We start from the raw sequence: 20,538 nt of genomic DNA on the forward strand, positions 1-20,538 counted from the left end.
CAAATCCCATAACTGCTGGGTGGGTGACTTACAGACTGGAGAACACTTATGCCACAGAAGTCCACCCACTGGAGTGAAGGTTCTGAGCTCCACGTCAGGCTTCCCAACCTGGGGGTCGGGCAACGGGAGGAGGAATTCCTAGAGAATCAGACTTTGAAGCCAAGTGGGATTTGACTGCAGGACTTCGACAGGACTGGGGGAAACAGAGACTCCACTCTTGGAGGGCACACACAAAGTAGTGTGTGCATCGGGACCCAGGGAATGGAGCAGTGAACCCAGGGGAGACTGAACCAGACCTACCTGCTAGTGTTGGAGGGTCTCCTGCAGAGGTGGGGGTGGCTGTGGCTCACCATGGGGACAAGGACACTGGCAGCAGAAGTTCTGGGGAGTACTCCTTGGTGTAAGTCTTCCCAGAGTCTTTCATTAGCCCCACCAAAGAGCCCAGGTAGGCTCCAGTGTTGGGTTGTCTTGGGTCAAACAACCAACAGAGAAGGAATCAAGCCCCACCCATCAGCAGTCAAGTGGATTAAAGTTTTACTGAGCTCTGCCCACCAGAGCAACAGTCAGCTCTACCCATCACCAGTCCCTCGCATCAGGAAACTTACACAAACCTCTTAGATAGCCTCATCCCTCAGAGAGCAGACAGCAGAAGCAAGAAAAACTACAATCCTGCAGCCTGTGGGAAAAAAACCACATTCACAGAAAGACAAGATGAAAAGCCAGAGGACTATGTACCAGATGAAGGAACAAGATAAAAGCCCAGAAAAACAACTAACTGAAGTGGAGATAGGCAACCTTCCAGAGAAAGAATTCAGAATAATGATAGTGAAGATGATCCAGGACCTCGGAAAAAGAATGGAGGCAAAAATCGAGAAGATGTAAGAAATGATTAACAAAGACCTAGAAGAATTAAAGAACAAACAAACAGAGATGAACAATACAATAACTGAAATGAAAACTACACTAGAAGGAATCAATAGCACAATAACTGAGGCAGAAGAACGGATAAGTGACCTGGAAGACAGAATGGTGGAATTCACTGCTGTGGAACAGAATAAAGAAAAAAAGAATGAAAAGCAATGAAGACAGCCTAAGAGACCTCTGGGACAACATTAAATGCAACAACATTCGAATTATAGGTGTCCCAGAAGGAGAAGAGAGAGAGAAAGGACTAGGGAAAATATTGGAAGAGATTATAGTCGAAAACTTCCCTAACATGGGAAAGGAAATAGCCACCCAAGTCCAGGAAGCGCAGCAAGTCCCATACAGGATAAACCCAAGGAGAAACACGCCGAGACACATAGTAATCAAAGTGGCAAAAATTAAAGACAAAGAAAAATTATTGAAAGCAGCAAGGGAAAAATGACAAATAACATACAAGGGAACTCCCATAAGGTTAACAGCTGATTTCTCAGCAGAAATTCTACAAGCCAGAAGGGAGTGGCATGATATACTTAAAGTGATGAAAGGGAAGAACTTACAACAAAGATTACTCTACCCAGCAAGGATCTGATTCAGATTCGATGGAGAAATCAAAAGCTTTACAGACAAGCAAAAGCTAAGAGAATTCAGAACCACTAAACCAGCTCTACAACAAATGCTAAAGGAACTTCTCTAAGTGGGAAACACAAGAGAAGAACAGGACCTACAAAAACAAACCCAAAACAGTTAAGAAAATGGTCGTAGGAACATACATATCGATTATTATCTTAAACATGAATGGATTAAATGCTCCAAGCAAAAGACACAGGCTTGCTGAATGGATACAAAAACAAGACCCATATATATGTTCTGTACCAGAGACCCACTTCAGACCTAGGGACACATACAGACTGAAAGTGAGGGGATGGAAAAAAATATTCCATGCAAAGGGAAATCAAAAGAAAGCTGGAGTAGCTATACTCATATCAGATAAAATAGACTTTAAAATAAAGAATGTTACAAGAGACAAGGAAGGACACTACAAAATGATCAAGGGATCAATCCAAGAAGAAAATATAACAATTATAAATATATTTGCATCCAACATAGGAGGACCTCACTACATAAGGCAACTGCTAACAGCTAAAAAAGAGGAAATCGACAGTAACACAATAATAGTGAGAGACTTTAACACCTCACTTACACCAATGGATAGGTTATCCAAAATGAAAATAAATAGGGAAACAGAAGCTTTAAATGACACAATAGACCAGATAGATTTAATTGATATTTATAGGACATTCCATCCAAAAACGGCATATTACACTTTCTTCTCAAGTGTGCATGGAATGTTCTCCAGGATAGATCACATCTTGGGTCACAAATCAAGCCTCAGTAAATTTAAGAAAATTGAAATCATATCAAGCATCTTTTCTGACCACAGCACTATGAGATTAGAAATGAATTACAGGGAAAAAAATGTAAAAAACACAAACACATGGAGGCTAAATAATACGTTACTAAATAACCAAGAGGTCACTGAAGAAATCAAAGAGGAAATCAAAAAATACCTAGAGACAAATGACAATGAAAACACGATGATCCAAAACCTATGGGATCCAGCAAAAGTATTTCTAAGAGGGAAGTTTACAGCTATACAAGCCTACCTCAAGAAACAAAAAAATCTCAAATAAACAATCTAACCTTACACCTGAAGCAACTAGAGAAAGAAGAACAAACAAAATCCAAAGTTAGCAGAAGGAAAGAAATCATAAAGATCAGAGCAGAACTAAATGAAATAGAAACAAAGAAAACAATAGCAAAGATCAATAAAACTAAAAGCTGGTTCTTTGAGAAGATAAACAAAATTTATAAACCATTAACCAGACTTATCAAGAAAAAGAGGGAGAGGAGTCAAATCAATAAAATTAGAAATGAAAAAGGAAAAGTTACAACAGACACCGAAGAAATACAAAGCATCCTAAGAGACTACTACATGCAACTCTATGCCAATAAAATGGACAACCTGGAAGAAATGGACAAATTCTTAGAAAGGTATAACCTTCCAAGACTGAACCAGGAAGAAACAGAAAATATGAACAGACCAATCACAAGTAATGAAATTGAAACTGCGATTAAAAATCTTCAAACAAACAGAAGTCCAGGACCAGATGGCTTCACAGATGAATTCTATCAAACATTTAGAGAAGAGCTAACACCCATCCTTCTCAATCTCTTCCAAAAAATTGCAGAGGAAGGAACACTCCCAAACTCATTCTATGAGGCCACCATCACCAGATACCAAAACCAGACAAAGATATTACAAAAAAAGAAAATTACAGACCAATATCACTCATAAATAGAGATGCAAAAATCCTCAACAAAATACTAGCAAACAGAATCCAACAACACATTAAAAGGATCATACACCATGATCAAGTGAGATTTATCCCAGGGATGCAAGTATTCTTCAATATACGCAAATCAATCAATGTGATACACCATATTAACAAATTGAAGAATAAAAACCATACAATCATCTCAATAGATGCAGAAAAAGCTTTTGACAAAATTCAACACCGATTTATGATTAAAAACTCTCCAGAAAATGGGCATAGAGGGAACCTACCTCAACATAATAAAGGCCATATACGACAAACCCACAGCAAACATCATTCTCAATGGTGAAAAACTGAAAGCATTTCCTCTAAGATCAGGAGCAGAACAAGGATGTCCACTCTCACCTCTCTTATTCAACATAGTTTTGGAAGTCCTAGCCACGGCAATCAGAGAAGAAAAAGAAATAAAAGGAATACAAATTGGAAAAGAAGAAGTAAAACTGTCAATGTTTGCAGATGACATGATGCTATGCATAGAGAATCCTAAAAATGCCACCAGAAAACTACTAGAGCTTATCAATGGATTTGGTAAAGTTGCAGGATACAAAATTAATGAACAGAAATCTCTTGCATTCCTATACACTAATGATGAAAAATCTGAAAGAGAAATTAAGGAAACAATCTCATTTACCATTGCAACAAAAAGAATAAAATACCTAGGAATAAACCTACTTAGGGAGACAAAAGACCTGTATGCAGAAAACTATAAGACACTGATGAAATAAATTAAAGATGATACCAACAGATGGAGAGATATACCATGTTCTTGGATTGGAAGAATCAACATTGTGAAAATGACTATACTACGCAAAGCAATCTACAGATTCAATGCAATCCCTATCAAATTACCAATGGCATTTTTTACGGAACTAGAACAAAAAATCTTAAAATTTGTATGGAGACACCAAAGACACCGAATAGCCAAAGCAGTCTTGAGGGGAAACAACGGAGCTGGAGGAATCAGACTCCCTGTCTTCAGACTATACTACAAAGCTACAGTAATCAAGACAATATGGTACTGGCACAAAAACAGAAACATAGGTCAATGGAACAAGATAGAAACCCAGAGATAAACCCATGCAACTATGGTCAACTAATCTATGACAAAGGAGGCAAAGATATACAATGGAGAAAAGACAGTCTCTTCAATAAGTGGTGCTGGGAAAACTGGACAGCTACATGTAAAAGAATGAAATTAGAACACTCCCTAACACCATACACAAAAATAAACTCAAAATGGATTCGAGACCTAAATGTAAGACCGGACACTATCAAACTCTTAGAGGAAAACATAGGAAGAACACTCTTTGACATAAATTACAGCAAGATCTTTTTTGATCTACCTCCTAGAGTAATGGAAATAAAAACAAAAATAAACAAATGGGACCTAATGAAACTTCAAAGCTTTTGCACAGCAAAGGAAACCATAAACAAGACGAAAAGACAACCCGCAGAAAGGGAGAAAATATTTGCAAATGAAGCAACTGACAAAAGATTAATCTCCAAATTTACAAACAGCTCATGCACCTGAATATCAAAAAAAAAAAAAAAATAACCAACCAAATCCAAAAATGGGCAGAAGACCTAAATAGACATTTTCCCAAAGAAGACATACAGATGGCCAAGAAGCACATGAAAAGCTGCTCAACATCACTAATTATTAGAGAAATGCAAATCAAAACTTCAATGAGGTATCACCTCACACCAGTTAGAATGGGCATCATCAGAAAATCTACAAACAACAAATGCTGGAGAGGGTATGGAGAAAAGGGAACCCTGTGGCACTGTTGGTGAGAATGTAAGTTGATACAGCCACTATGGAGAACAGTGTGGAGGTTCCTTAAAAAACTAAAAATAGAATTACCATAGGATCCAGCAATCCCACTACTGGGCATATACCCAGAGAAAACCATAATTCAAAAAGACACATGCACCCCAATGTTCATTGCAGCACTATTTGCAATAGCCAGGTCACGGAAGCAACCTAAATGCCCATCGACAGACGAACGGATAAAGAAGTTGTGGTACATATATACAATGGAATATTACTCAGCCATAAAAAGGAACAAAATTGGGTGATTTGTTGAGTTGTGGATGGATCTAGAGACTGTCATACAGAGTGAAGTAAGTCAGAAAGAGAAAAACAAATGTCGTATATTAACGCATATATGTGGAACCTAGAAAAATGGTACAGATGAACCGGTTTGCAGGGCAGAAGTTGAGACACAGATGTAGAGAACAAACGTATGGACACCAAGGGGGGAAAGCCACGGGGGGTTGGGGATGGTGGTGTGATGAATTGGGTGATTGGGATTGACATGTATACACTGATGTGTATAAAATTGATGATTAATAAGAACCTGCTGTATAAAATATAAATGAAATAAAATTTAAAAATTAAAAAAAAATAAGATAAAGTGTTTTGTAAACTAAAAAGTTATATAATGATGGTGCTTGGGGATAGAATGACAAATGAAAAAGTCATAGTCTCCAGAGAAGACTGCCTACAATGTGGTAACTTATTTTGTTTTAATTTGCTTAGTCATATCATTTAGAGAATTTTGGAACTCCCCTTAGGGTTTCAACTTTCATACCTACTTGTGAAAATCCTCAGGCACAGAAAATCATCATGTAAAAGATAGGTTTCATTTCAGAATCAGACAAGAATAATTTATTGACAGGACTAGAAAATAAGTATTTGATAGTCAAGCTTGGCAAAAACAATCTTAAGTTAAAAAAATCAAATGCATATAAGGAATAACAAAGCTAACTTTCTAATGGCATACCAAAGTCAGTGCTGAAAACATGATTGTCTAGAACGTGTTGAAGGATGGAGCAAATGCATGACCCTGGAGAGGCACGTATTGAGGGTCACCCTGGGGCACTGGTGAGGTTCCAGTTTCTGTACTGGAACATTATATCATTTATTCTTTCTAGGCATTCCTCAGTCCATGGACAGATTATTTCCAAATGGTGGTTTTAAAATTGTTTATAATTCATAATATTGCTCCTATGAGGGATGTGTTGGTACCCCAGGACAGACCACAGGAAGCTATTGGGTGGCTACGTAATGGAATCATGATGCTGAGACGACTGACCGCATAGTGCATCTAGAGTGTTTTCTGATCATGTGGGACCCCCGGAACGAATATTGAAGTAGACACTTGTATCCGTCAGGGTTCTCCAGAGAAACAAACTAATAGGATATGTATGTGTATGTGTGTATTTATTTTTAGAACTGACTTATAGAATTGTTAGTCTGGCAAATATGATATCCAAAAGGCAGGGCAATAGGCTAAATTCTCAGGCAAGCGTTGATGTTGTGATCCTGAGTCCAAAATCTGTAGGACAGACCAGCAAGCTGGAGACTCAGGCAGTTTGGAGTCAGAATTCCTTCTTTTCTGGGAAATCTCAGGCTTTGCTCTTGAGGCCTTGAAATGATTTGATGAATCCCACCCTCATAATAGAGGGCAGTCTCCTCTACATTGTGTCAGCTGATTGTAGATGTTAGTCACATCTACAGAATACTTTCACAGCAACATTGACACTCAGACTTGACCAAACCACTGGGCACCACAGCCCAGCCAAGCTGACAAGTAAAAGTAAACCTCCACACAGTGCTTGGCCACCTGTCCCATTTCACAACCACTGCCCACCCTACTGTGGCTTTGTGCTACTCTAAACCTTCCTCACACGCTCTCTATTCACACTTTCCTCAAGTTTCTCCTGGTCTTTACCCGCCCCCCCCAGAAAAAACACTCATTCTTTCAGAACTCAAAAGTTATGAAAAAAGCAACATGGATGGACATTATGCTAAGTGAAATAAGTCAGAGAGAGAAAGAAAAATCATGTATATCACTTATATGTGAAATCTAAAAAATACAACAAACTAGTGAATATAACAAAAAAGAAGCAGATTCACAGATATCGAGAACAACCTAGTGGTTACCATGGGGTGGGGAAATATAGGGGTAGGGGAGTGAGAGGTACAAACTGTTAGCTGTAAAATAAGCTATAAGGATATATTGTATGACACGGGGAATATAGCCAATATTTCATAATAATTATAAATGGAGTAAAACCTTTAAAAAGTGTGAATCATTATATTGTAGACCTGTAACATACAATATTGTACAGCAACTATACTTCAATTAAAAAATAAAATAAAAAAAAAGCAATCTAGCAACCTGGTCAGGCTAGCTTATACTAATATGTGAGTGATAGAATTTCAGGAATCAAAGTCAAATCTTTCTGCATTTTTGGAGTGGAGGAGGAGCAATTTGCAGGAATAATTTGCACTAAATGAGGGAGTCACAAAACACTTGAGGAGGGAAGCTGGCAGATGACAGAAGTGAGGAAAGAGGGCTCGGTCTAGAACAATACCTCGGGGTTGAAAAGAATCACAGGTAATCGAACAGTGCCTAACCCAGCTCATCACTGGCTAGTCCTTGCCCCATGGAAGCAGCCCCAGTGTTGCCAGATTTTTTTCAGTTTTTCAAGAAAAGCTGGAATTCTAGATTTTTATGTGAAATTTCCCAATAACGAAAGCACTCTTTTTTTCTTGTAACTCTAATTTCTCACATCATCAAACAGTTGGGGGTTTCCACAGTGTAACTCAGCCAACCCCAGCAGGAAGTCAGGGGGGAAGGAACAGAGAGGACAAAGTGGGAAAGGACTTATGCCTATGGCTCATTGGTCCAAAGCCAGGTGTTTCTACATTACGGATTTTTTTTGCAAAGTCCTTCCCCCTATACCAGGGTCTGGTGGGCTTTGCCATGCATGTGGCGTTCATAAATCAGGCTTTTTTTAAAAAAATTAAATCTCATTCATGTTGCAAGTCTGCTGAGAGCTCTCAAAGGCACACAGTTCCTCTGGGATCAGTGATTGACAGAGTTTCTTCAGGACCAGGACACAGGGCGTACCACACACAGGATCCTTGGAGAATAATCACACCACCCTAATCAGACCAGCTTCCAAAAGGAGGACAGAACAAGCAACCATCGTCCACTTATTATTTAGTAATTTCTACAGGCAGAGGTATTTCCATATCTCTTCATTTATGTTTATTGAAGAAAATGCCCAGGCCACTCAGAGTGGAAAGGGTCTTAGCAACTCTCGAGGGAGGGGGAGAGACGCCTGCCCCATCAACCCCTGTGGTCTGACGCTGACCCTATGAACCGGGCCTAAGGTGGTGCTGACTTCCCTTCAGACTGATAAGATTCACCTGAGGGGCCTGTGAAGCATACAGACCCCTTAGGTCTCAATCCAGAAAGTCCCATCCAATACATTTACCAAAAAATCTGCTTTTAAAAGTGCCCCAGATGAGGTGAACTGAAGAGGAAACTTCAAGCACACCATCCTCAGGGAAGAAAAGTAATATATTTGGGGAACTGCTGAGCAGTGGTTGGTGGGGGGCGTCCCTTCTAAGCTGTAGGCTCTACTTCAGTAGTAATAAATGATGCTTGGCAGTTCATCTAAGAGTCACCAAAACACCAACTATGTAAAATTGAAAGTTTTTACTTAGATGGACCCAGTTGTCTTCTCTTAATTGAGAGACCAGGGATGGATTTCCATAACAACTGGATTTCATGCCTTCTGTTCTTTCTTCCATGGAACTCCGAACACTTTTACAGAATATTGTGATGGGAAAATTTACCCTGCAATAGCCAATTATCCATAGTATGTCTGCGCAGTGGTCAAGCAGAGAAGTTCACACACTGTGGCTTATCTCTTTTCACACACCTAAATTCATTTTCCGAAGAATGGAACAAGACTCACCAGGCCTTAAAATAAAAATAGTGATGCAGTATTTAAAGGAAGATTGGAATTTAATCCCAAGTCTTCGTAGATAAGTGATTAAAACACATGCTGTCCTTTATTTGTTACTTTGGATAAACAACCACAGACATACCTACCAGGGGTTCAGCTGTTAGTGCAAATGAAGAAGAACATTGTGTCTGCCTCTGAGGGATTTTTTTATGTACCTGACAGTCAAATACAGTGTTCTCTGCAACAACTCTAGGGCAACTGTTTGTTTACCATCTCAGAAACCCTTTGGTGCACGCACTGCAAAGGATAACTCTTCATCTGCTCATCTGCAAGGCTATAGAGCTAAAGACCCTAAAATCCTGCTAAAATGAGAGACTTGGCTTATTTATGGAAAGGAAAGTATTTGAGGCAACTAAGATTAGCAACTTACTCTATCTGGAAGGTATTGTTTTTACCGGGCTCTTCTGAATGTTCACACATTACATGCCTGATGCAATAATTTATTAGATAACAGGCCCTTTTCTATTCCTCATCTGCAGGGACAGATAAAAAATGCCATTTTCAGGTATTGAAATTGGAGAATAAGGGGAAAAGCCTTGTTAATGCTTTCTGTTTTTTAAAAAGTCTTCATGCAGAGAATCTCAACCTAAGGCATACTGGGATAATCTAGAAAGCTTTTTTAAAACGTTAATAGTTCAGCCTCACCCCAGACAATGAAAACAAATTCCCTGGGGCTGACCAGATCATTTAAACCTCCCCCAGGTGAGCCTAGGGCAGCTAGCCCTAGCAACCCTATACATCGGAAGTCATGCTGAGGGGTTGCCTCTCAGGTGAGACCCTTTGAGAAGATGTGCTTCTGGTAGGCACCTCAATACCTAAAAACCTGAACCAGGCTCACAACAACAAATTCTGAAGTGTCTGAGTGAGGTTCCACTAACAAAAGTGAGGACAGTAAGAGGTCATTCTGAGCAAACGAGGGCACTTTTATTTAAGGTATGCTAATTCTAGGAATCATTTTGAAATATAAGGATCCACAGGTTTAGTTTGAATCTGGGAGCAAGAAGGGGGATCTAAGCAGAGTCTCAGTGGAGTTCAACAAATGCTATATCTTCCTTCTCTCTAAACAGTGACCCCTCCCACCACCCCCATCTACCCACCATTATCTTGGAAGGTAGGATGGAGTAAGCAATGGCATCAGTTATATACAACAGGGCTGGTCACTTAGAAAGCACTCCTCCTTCATCCTCTATATGAACACTTGCAGCTAGTTGTCTGTATTAATTGCTAAGCATCAGGTTGGAAGAGTGGTTTTACCAAGGAAAAGAGGACCAACTTGGAACCAAAGGAGCCAGGTGTATTTGTGCTAGCTGGGCACTTGGGCAAAGTGCTTAACAAAGGCTAGTGAATACCCCTCCTCTCTTTCCATGCAGATATAGGTAAAATTTGGAGGGGGTGATGATGGAAACAAAACAAGAAACAAAAATGCCACCTAATAAGTTGCCCTGGCATATCAATTAATGTACCTCCTGTGGAGAACTCAGGCTACAAAGAAAAATCAATCCACCCCTTCAACTCCAAGTCAAAGCCTACATCAGTTCCCAATGGAATCTGGTCCTAACAGGAGGTCACATTCCCCTCCTCCCAAGGTAGAATTATGACAAATTTTGTTCAGAAGTTCTCAAGATTTTTCATTTTGTTTAGTCTTATATTCTGAACAGAATAAATTATAAACTCTCTGAAAATCTCCAGATGTTTGTAAACTAAAAGTCAAAGAAATGATTGAATTGTTTGTGCCTCTCCAGAACCCAAGCTCACTCTTCCAGCTCCTGTATTCTAATTTCCTCAAAGATCTGTGTAATCAGTGAATGTTGGCAACTCATTCCCACAAGTGGTCGGGTTGAGTTTGCGACCCCAGTGGGAGGCGGGTTCCTGTTCCAGCAAGGGTGACCTGCCACAAAGAGGGGCTTCACGGGGCTGCTACAGGAGGTGACCCAAGTTAATGGAGTATAATACTTTCCTCCTGGCTCATCCTCAGGCAGGTTACGGCTAGCAGCTCAGACATCATCTCCCGGACCAGCCACTCCCAGAATTCCTAGAATATTACCCTTTTACTCCCCATGGCATTCCTCTTCACCTTCTATTTTCTGGCTTATTTATTGATTTATCATTTATCATTTGTCTCCCTTCCAAAGAATGACAGAGTAACAAAAAGAGGGACCTCACATGCTCTGTTCACTGCCTTATCCTCAGCCCCAGCACTGTGCCACGTATAATAGCCACTCAGTAAATACCCACTGAAGGAATGAAGTGATAAACAAAGACATGGGTGGTTGAGGTAACCAGACCAGGCAGACAGTGGATGGTGAGTTTCCCAGACTGTCTGATGGGTTCTAGTGTGGGGAGAGTCTGGAGAATTGGGGGCCTGCATGAGTCTGGACAGCAGCCCAGAGGAAATGAAGAAGTTGGAGAGGAGATACCCCAGACCCTTTTTAGTCACTCAACAAGCATGAATGCAACACTAATTTTTGGAGACTCTACTATAGCCCATACATTGGGATGACAAAAATAATTATCACATGGCACCTGCCAAGTCTGAGACAGGGAGACCAGTTTATAAACAAAAGCATTTTGGGGGAGATGTTTATAACAATGAACATCATAATCGCATCTCATATTTATTGTAAAACCAAGTACTTTCCATGGATCAACTCATTTAATCCTCCCAAACCATCTGAAGTTATCTCCATTTTGCAGATTCCGAAACTCAGGTTTAAGTCAATTGTCCAAAGTCATAAAACCAATAAATGGTGATAGGTAGGTAAAAGGTTAAGTGGTAGTTAAAAAATAAATAAATAAATAAAATCATAGAGGGAGGGAGGAAAGGAAAAAGGGAGAGAGAGAAAGGATAGGGAGAACAATCTAACAAAACAGCAGCTTAAAAATGAGGTTTATTTTTCCCTTGGGTGGTAGTTTCGGGAGAGAGGTGGGCTGTTGCTTCGTTCTTACCCCTGCGTCCTCCCATCCAGTCTCTCTGCCATCCCCTGCTCTCCTCGGCTTGGCTAAAGTTCAGGGAGGGAAAGGGGCATGAGGGAGGTTTCCAGTCCTGTCCACATGTGACACTGCAGCACTCACACCCACATGCCACAGGCCAGAACCTGGTCACTCTGCTCCCCTTGTCACAAGGTGGCTGAGAAGTACAATTCTTCCCTGAATAACTGCATGCCCAGCTACAATTCTATTACTATGGAAAAGGAGGGTGGATGGATTGGGGCGGTCAGCTAGCAATCTCTACCATAGCAGTAACACTGAGATCCACTCCTGACTCCCAAGCAGCAAGACCAGTGTGGACAAGTTAGTGCATCTCTTCATCCCTCAGAGAGAGGAGGGGAAAGGGCCAGGTTGCAGAATATAGAGCAAAGGATTGATATTCAAAATGGGTCAAGCAGAGATCTAATGCACAGCATAGTGTTTACAGTCAACAATATTATATTATATGCTTCAAAATTGCTAAGAGACTAGATCTTGTGTTCTCACCACAAAAAAGAAATTATAATTACATGACTTGATAGAGATGTTAGCTAAAGCTAAGGATGTAATTATATTGCATTTTATAAATTTATCAAATCAACAGGTTGTACACCTTCAACTTACACAATGTTATAGGTAAATTATATCTCAGTTTTTTTTCTTTTAAAATGGGCCAAGAAGAGTGAGTAGATATTTGCCAAGCAGATATAGGAGGTAAAGTTTTACCTCCTAACAATGTAAAAACATAATGATTACAGCATGTTATTACCAATGTAAGTGGTAACAACATGAGCAAATACAGAAAGTGTCAGGCATACAATTTTCATCTTGAAAAGTAGGTAGTCTAGTGGAGATAAGGACAGGAGCTGAAAGGGGTCAGGGATAGTGCATGCTGACACCAGGTAGAGGCACAGTTGTAAACAACCTTGGATTTCATATTATGGAATTTGTGGGCAGTGTGTAACAAAGACATTTTTTTAAGGGCCAGCCAAGGGGGTAACGTGATTGTATCTCTCATAGGATTCTCTGAATTTTGAATTACCTCCTGGAGAAAGAAGTTGCAGATCTGCTCTGACCAACTCCTGCAGAGAGATTCCTACCCACACAAGAAACTCTAAGTGATACTCGGCTGGGAAACTTCTGTGACAAGGCTCCCGTCCACGCAGGGAATCTGTGTTTCTGTTTTTCTGCAGGAAGAGTTGGAAAATGTCTCATCCTAGATGAGAATTCTCTGCTCCCAGAGTATGAAAACATGTGCCACCAAAAATTGTAGATGTAATTTTGCTAGGGGTTGGAAAGCCTTCCATATATTTTGGGGGATAATTTTCCCAATTGCTCTGGTTCAGGCTAATAGTGACACTTGTTGGCATTCTCTAGGCCAACAGCTGCCAGCAGTGGGGGAGGTGAACCAGGAGTATGACATAGCAACAGAAAAATAACAGCCTAAAATGAGATTTAGCTGAACTCAGTCACTAAATGAACCAAGTGGTTGGAGAGTGGCAAGGTACACGTGAATAGGAGCAGCATGTCATTGTATGAAACACATTCTATCATGAAATTGTCCGGTTCATCTCACAAATCATCACAATCCTGAAATCCACATTCAGGTTTGTATTTCACTCTTGAGGGTGCAGTTAGTGTCTATCCTTAGATAAGCCTCTTAAAATAGGGGGTCTTCATATTTTATGAGTCATAAATTCCTTTGACTATAGAATAAAAGTTGGGATGAATACACATGATTTTGTGGAATTCCTTGGAAATGGGGTCCATGGTCACTAATAAAGGAACTCACTCTTTTTGTTTTTAAATCAAAGTATAGTTGTTACAATGTTGTGTTAGTTTCCGGTGTACAGCAAACTGATCTGGTTATATATACATATACTTTTCATATTCTTTTCCATTATGGTTTATTACAAGATATTGAATATACTTCCCTGTGCTGTACAGTAGGTCCTTATTGTTTATCTATTTTATATATAGTAGTGTGTATCTGTTAATCCCATACTCCTAATTTAGCCCTCCCCCCCTTCCCCTTTGGTAACAATAAATTTGTTCTCTATGTCTGTGAGTCTGTTTCTGTTTTGTAAATAGCTTCATTTGTATCATATTTTAGATTCCACATGTAAGTGATATCATAGGATATTTATCTTTCTCTGTCTGACTTACTTCACTTGGTATGATAATCTCTAGGTCCATTCGTGTTGCTGCAAATGGCATTATTGCATTCTTTCTTATAGCTGACTAGTATTGCATTGCGTGTGTGTGTGTGTATATATATATATATATATATATATATACACACACACTACATCTTTATTCATTCATCTGTTGATGGATACTTAGGTTGCTTCCACGTCTTGACTATTGGAAATAGTGCTGCTATGAACACTGGGGTGCTTGTATCTTTTCGAATTAGAGTTTTCTCCAGAAAAAAAACACCCAGGAGTGGGATTGCTAGATCATATGGTAACTCTAGTTTTTCAAGGAACCTCCACACTGTTTTCCGTAGTGACTGCACCAATTTACATACCCACCAATAGTGTAGGAGGAAGAACCTCACTCTTAAAGATCAAAACCATGTCTTAACACAAAAGGAGGACTGGCCTGGACTCAGGGTGTGGAAGAGCCCCAAACAGTGGCCCAGGGCCTCAGGTTCATGGTTTCCCAGATTCTCAAGATCCCAGAGCTGAAAGAGAAGGGGTGTAAGAGGGCTTGGAGGTTAGCTGTACCAGGGAAGAAGGGGTAATTGTACACAAAGGTCCTGCACATCATGGGGAACAAGCACAAGCCACATTTCTTGGAAAAGATACCTGTCAGGAAGGAAAAAACTTCTCAGAGTCTCCAATCCCTAATAGTAACTCAGATCAAATTGGTAGCTATGTCTTTCTAATTTTTAAAAATATTATTTTAAGTGGATACGTTAGTACTAATTTTATGTTACTGATAAATATGAAATTTAGTTTTCAAATCACAAATATCTTCAGAGTTCTATGGTCCTCCATTGGTTTTATTATGCAAATGAACATACCAGTTTGCAGGTAGGTAATAGATGGCTGTCTAAAGATCTCCACAGTGTAAACAAGTTCACTGCCATTCTCTCCTTAGGTCAGATACATATTTGGGGCCATCACTACCTAAGTTAGAATTTTAAAGTGTTTCCAGCTTCATATGACGATCCCACTGTTTTGAAGGCAGTGGAATGTTTGCTGAATTTCCGGCAAGTGGATTCTGTTTGGATGGTTTAATCCTTCTGATTCTTCAGCCCAGTGTTTTCTGGCTAGAGTCCCAAATATGATGCTGAAAGTCACTTAGCTTTACATTCGCAGAAAAGATTTCAAAACTGATCTGTTTCTGATATTTAATGTGGGGTTCATTTAATGTGGGGAAGCCAGACACATATAACCCAACCTTGTTCCAAATCACATGATGCTCTCCACGAAAGCAGGAGTGAGAAACGTGTGCCTAGCCTGACCTAGCCATACCAAATTCCATGCTGGGAGCTCCAGTTAAGAAGGCAGTCCTGTCCGATGTCCTGGCTTCTCCCCAGTCATTCTCTCTATTAACATACTGGCTGTTTTAACATGCATGTGAAACAGATGCTACAATTTGCATTCACAGTTTTGCTATGGGAAAAGAATCAGGTGAACTTTTTCTTCACTTCTGAAACACTCTTTACTATACAGACACAGAGCTCCTCCGAAAATGGAACACTACTTTAAATTAAACATTTAGTTGGTTTACTTCTAGAGTGAACAAGGCAGTGTGCTGCATTTTACAAACTTCTTGTTTCTGTGTAGATCTCGCACGTATCTCTGGTGGAGCTGGCTCATTTCACTGTGCTAGAGAACAAGGGACTTTTCCAGCCTCTGTAGCAGGATAAGGTGTGTTTCATCTTGGTGTGGTTTCAATCACTCCCCATGTGTTTACTGAGCACTGGCACTGGTGTGCAGTGGCCAACAGGCAGAGAAGGAGCCTCAGGGAACTCAGTCTACCTGGAAAGATGTCAGACACGAGTTCTAACGACAAGAAGGTGCAATGAGTGTCACATTTGGAAAGGTACCTCTCACAATAGGACATCTCCTCATTGGGCAGACCCACTGTGTCCTCTCTCTAACAAAGAGGAAGATTCTGAAACAGCTCTTCTAATTGTTTGGATTTTGTGTGTCTAGACCCACCCCTGAACACTCTAGACATAGGAGATAATATGGCATTAGACTACTGGGTTCAGACCCTGCCTCCTCCACTTTCTAGCTGTGTGACCTTATCCAAGTTCCTTAACTTCTCTGTGACTCAGTTTCCACATCTGTAAAATGGGCCTCATAAAAGTATCTATCACACAAGTGTAGTCGTAAATGTTAACATACATAAGAGCTTTAGAAGAGCACCTAGCACACAATAAGTGCTTTAAATATAAGATATTGTTTTTTCCTACTAAATTAATGAATGAATTCAAAGAAGGAATGAATGAACTAATTTATAGTTCTCTCTCGTGATCCAGGTAGGGCTAACTGTAATGAAAAACATTTTGTAAAGAGAGAAAACGAGTCTAGGGGGACTTCATGGTTTTTATTGTTTTCATTTACTTAAGGTTAGAGATAATGAAGTTTACCCCTCTTATTTAATGGAAGCAGAAGTTGAGGTCCCCACTGGGTGTCATACATCACTTCATTTCTAAGAGAAATCCCATGAGGAAGGAATTACTATCCCTATTTTATGGGTTTTATCGATGAGAAAAGTGAGTCTCCAAGAGGCTGAGGAACTTTCAAGGGGCCATAGAGCTAGTAAGTGGTGGAGTTGGGACTCAAACTCAGGTCTCTCCGGTCCCTCCAGAAAGAAACCTTGCTGCTCCTGGCAGTCAGAGAGATAAATGGGGGGAACTGTCAGGACTCAAAAGCTCCGGCATGGTCATGGCTCTGTGCTTCTACCCCAGACCAAGCTTTCGTTCCTCTACCTTAAATTCCCTTGTTTACTGTAAACAATCCCATTTACTGATGAAGCAATAGTTTCTCTAGGTGACTCAAACAAGAAGATTTGGAATTTTTCATGAATTTGATTCATTTCTGGAAATATACAGTCGTGAAAAAATAAATCAAAATCTCATTATGTCGCATGTTTCCAAGCTTGAATTTTCAAACAAAACCATAGGGCATTACAGTTTTAAAATAATGCCTCATGATTGACTCAGAATAGATTGTTTAATGTTTGCACTGTGGCTTCAAGGAAATGATGATTGAAGTAATCCACAATGGAACAACTTCATAACCAGAATAGTAGTTTTTTTTGTTTTTGTTTTAAGTAAGAAACTCCTAATATATAAAAAGCCTAAAATATAGCCACTGGGGTTTTCTAAATCTAATTATTATATAATTCAGAAGCCAAATAGGAAACTTCTAAAATCCAATGATAATTGTTTATTGTTTGTCTATAGTTTGTTTTTTGTTTGGGGATGGCAATGTACATTTGTTTATTTGGGGAGGGTTTTGAAGATAACTGTGTCATTAGCTTCAAGTCTGAGCTGAAAAATAAACTCTGATCATAGCTGTATTTCTAGACTTTCCAGAGCAGGAAATAAATTTCAGGAAGTTGAGAACGTTAAGAATTACCCATGGGTACCTTTCCTTTCGAGTCTGCACATCCAGAAAATACTGAAATATATTAGGAACCCCATAAACACATATTAATTTAGTACGTGAATGAATGCTGACTCAAGGTCAAAGAATAAACACAGAAGTTGGAACAACAACAGTTTTAGTATATGTTGTTGCTTGATCTTACAGCAGAACATGTTTTAAAATATTTTGTTAACAACTAATTTGTGAATTATCCTCAGAAAGTAGAAATAAAACTTACCCCTTTAAGCTTTCTTTACTGCTATATTTCTCTAATGCTTAAAGTATTAACAGCATATGAAGTAAATTAATTATAATTTTTCAAGCATAAAAATAAATTTATTAAGCACAGTTTTAAAGTTGATAACATTTTAGCACCTTAAATTTTAAATTTCTGGTTATTTTTCAATCCAGGAGAATGAATGGAGAAATCTACATCTCCAGGGCCAGCATTCTGAAAGAGAACATTTCTAAAGGCATGTGAGATTTTGCACCTGTAATTATTTTGGGGTACAAAATTGGCTACACCAGTAATTGCTCCTATAAACAGCTAATTGTAGATGCTGTTAGCCACTTGTGGGTGTAATTAGCTGCTTGCCCTTAATCTTCATGGAATGCCCAATTCTCCCTGTAATTAGTCAATTGTAGATGCTGTTACTTTAACAAAAGAGGAAAGACTGGATTATCTCCCTTAAAAATTTGTTGATCAAACCTTTAAATTTGAATCTCAATTTCTAGAAAATGTGAAGAGAAGTGATTCCTCTGGTTAAATGGATTAGAAATGGTTTTACTTTCCTACCTGTGTCTTAGAGACTCCGTAACAATCAGATGTTGCAGGGACATCTTCGCAAAAAAATCTATTTTTTTGTTTTTTTGAGTATTGTTAACAGGTATCATTATTTTTATTTTGAAAAAAAATGTACTCCTACTAGAAATGTGTATAAAATATTTAAGGTAGCTCCAGGTGCTTACATAAAAATCCTGCTAGAAAGGGCCTCAACATTTAGAAAGTTAAACAGTGGACTTATGCAGCTTAATAAAATTAGAGGCAGAACACTTGAAAGTCTGAATTAAAACTTTAGCTCTCTTATATGCCAACTGTGTGGCTTTGGGCCTGCTGTTTAACCTCACTAACCTCAGTATTCTCCTCTGTAAGGTGGGAACAATGATTCCTCTCCCTCTCCAGGTGGTTGTGAGGATTTCACAAACAAATGCATGAACAGTCTGAGCATTTGATAAATATTTCTTGATCTTACTGCATCGAGTAAAATTCAGTTCTTCCTGTGCATTGTAAAGCATAGCATCTTTCTCACTATAATGTTGAAATGTGGTTTTGATATTTGCTCCTCAAATGGAGCTACTGTAAAACACATAAAATTCTCCAGAGCCATTACTTGTTTTCTTTCTTATGAATTTTCAGAATTGTAGTGTTTTCTTTTTTTTAAAAAAAAAAAGCATGAATATTTTAAAGTGGCAAATTTTAGTAGACTATAACTAATTTTAAGATCAGTTAAAATCCTGACATGATGTTGTACATACATATATTATATAGTGTAACATATTGTATATATAAATATGAACTTGTATTATGTGAGTAGCATCAGTCTCTGAAAAGTTACAAAGGATTCTTAGAACCGGAACCTTCATCGTCAGGAGTCAAATGTTTCTCCCAGTTAAACCGCGAGATCCTGGGAGAGTTGCCGAGAATAATCAGTCGTGGGTGGGCTGACGACAGAACCCCAGGCTTCAGTCCAAATGTAGCCTGTTGGGGTGATACTACCAGCTTTTCCCCATTATTTCATTACAGAAGAAAAACTCTAAACGAGTTCTACCACTCCTGGAATCATCTGAATCTTAGCTTTGAACTATAACTTTTCCGATTTGGCCATAAATCATTCTCTGCCCCAAAGATTGTATATATTCTGATTATCATATGAGCGTTTGCGTGTCTGTGCATGTGTGTGCGTGTATGTGGATGTGTGAGTGAATAATGTTGTCATAAAATAGACTAGAAGCCTTGGGAGCTTGAAGCAATATCTTTCTCCACTAAACTGCTTTATTACTGCCATCCCCTCCCTCCTGGGCATGCAGTCATCTGAGACTAGGCCAAATTGGCAGTCATTTTCGGAGAGCCTGGCAAGGCCTGTGATCTCTGGGAGTTCCCAGACGGTGCTTCTCTCTCAACCAGCCCTCCAAGGGTCAGTAGCAGACCTGGCTCCTGGGCTGCAGTTTGCCTGGGCTGGGTCAAGAGTCAGGACTAATATACATTTCTATCTTAAAGTCATACTGTGAAAACATTCTCTACCCACCGTGATATTCTTGTGGTGACAGCTCTCTTTCCAACCACTCCCCTAATTCTCTGACTCAAGAGCCTACCATGCCAGAATTCTCATCAGTGGCCGCAAGGAAGGAGCCCTTTGGTGACCAAAGGGTTAAATTGATAACATACTTGTTCTAAAAAAAAATAATTTGGGGAGATGTGTTGACTGTTGATAAGCAGACCTGAAATAATAATAGCAGAGACTGCTTATCACAGGCAGGCAATAGTCCTATGACAATGTTCCAGCTGATGAAAAAAATGGGAACAAAAATTAATAGTGACAGTACTGGTAGAAACAAGCCATAAATTCAATACTAAGTCATAAAATACAGACTAACCCAATAAACACATGCTACTGTTATTATATTAATATTGTTAAAAATACCATAACATTTTAAAAAATGGAATGGAGGTGGAGGAACACTTTTTTTAGCAGTAATTTTCACTCAATGTGTCTGAGAGGCAGAAGATTTTTTTAAGCTAAAACCGCTAA

Source organism: Balaenoptera borealis (genome assembly GCF_965194805.1).
Source record: "Balaenoptera borealis genome assembly, chromosome: 3".
Classification (NCBI taxonomy): domain Eukaryota; kingdom Metazoa; phylum Chordata; class Mammalia; order Artiodactyla; family Balaenopteridae; genus Balaenoptera; species Balaenoptera borealis.